The sequence below is a fragment of the Atta colombica genome, unplaced genomic scaffold (assembly GCF_001594045.1).
Source record: "Atta colombica isolate Treedump-2 unplaced genomic scaffold, Acol1.0 scaffold189, whole genome shotgun sequence".
Classification (NCBI taxonomy): Eukaryota; Metazoa; Arthropoda; class Insecta; order Hymenoptera; family Formicidae; genus Atta; species Atta colombica.
This window is the reverse complement of record NW_017259281.1, coordinates 1,154,421-1,155,952: the sequence shown is the minus strand read 5'-3', so window position 1 is coordinate 1,155,952 and position 1,532 is coordinate 1,154,421. Positions and strand designations below refer to the sequence as shown.

General features: G+C 22.1%; 1 pseudogene; it reads right to left on the bottom strand.

Annotated features, from left to right (window-relative positions):
• Positions 1-454: 454 nt before the first annotated feature.
• LOC108686658 overlaps positions 455-1,532 on the bottom strand; it is a 3,010-nt pseudogene continuing 1,932 nt past the window's right edge.

Below are 1,532 nucleotides of genomic sequence, written 5' to 3'. Positions count from 1 at the left end.
AATTATATACAAACGGATGTGCTAATATAAACTACACATCAGATCTAGAACAAAGTCTCAATATTGGACACAATAAAAAGGTATCTTCCTATTCCTTCTTTTTTATTTCTTTTTTTTTATTTCTGAGTAAAAAAATACTTTAACATACAAGACTAAACATAAGGAAAAAACAGATAGGAATATTTAAATTTAAATTAAATTAAATATAATTTTAGATTGTACAATCTATAAATCAATAAACTAATCTATAAATCTTAAAATATATATTCATAAATATTCCAGATTGCACAACCTATAGATATATAAATATTAAAGCAGCATAAATTCTTAACACTATTAATTTATCGAAAGTAGTTTAATAATATAACAATTCTGTAAATTACATAGAAATTAACATATTATACTAATAATAATAATAATAATATCATGGTTTCAACTAAATCATTAGTTAACATCAATACATCGCATGTAAAACAGATACATATGATATTGATGCTTTTAAGATCTAAAAGAAATTTTAAAAATTAATTTAGAAATGTGTATTTTTTAGAAAGTGCACATAATTTCATTTAACTATCAAAAAAATATATTTTTTAAACTTACGCTCGTGAAAGTTTCCAAAGATAAGTTCGTGATCCTCCCTGCCGTGATCATGACTTGTTTCTGAGATCTCATTATTATGAATGTTAAAGTTCTCTTTTGATTTGTCAGTAAATCATACCACAGCGATTCATATACTGCATTAGCAATTGATTTACTCTGAAAATGATGATGTAAAAATAACTAACAATATTGTTAATAATTCTTCCTCATTAAAACAAATATTATGAAAAAATTTTCTTTGTATAAATGTTAAAGTTTCTTTTATTCTTTTATTTTTATAAATTGATAAAAAAATTTAAAAAAAGTTTATATATAAGAAAGATATACCGTTTATTATAAAATAGAAAAAATAAAAGCAATAAAGCTAAGTAGCACTGTAAGCATACGATAATATAAAGTTAGATATAATAAATGAAAAAAAATGATAAATAGATCAATTAAAAAAATAAGTCATGTTTTGTAACTGAGTTATATATGAAAAATGTAAAAATTATTTTATGCTATCTTAAATAAGATGTATTTTGACAATATAATTTTTTGTTATTCAATATAAAAATTAGTACATGACATTTTTTAGTCGTTAATATTAGAATATTTTTATAGTATTGCACAAATATTTTTGCAATAAATTTTCGCAGATAATTAATAATGCAACAATATTTATACGCAATATTATTAATATATTAGCACGTAATATTACAGCAATTTTGAGAAATATTACAATATTGTTACAATATTATAAGTTGTGTGGAGCTTGAATGAACTTTGCTTATATGTCTACCACTTCTACCGAATTTCGGGCTAATAAGTTTACCAATTTTTCAAGAAAGTACATACATTCTAGAACACGACGTGATATGCACTCGGGCGTTAGCTTCATAATTTAAGGACATAATTAAAATTTAAATTTAAATTAACATATGGCCTTC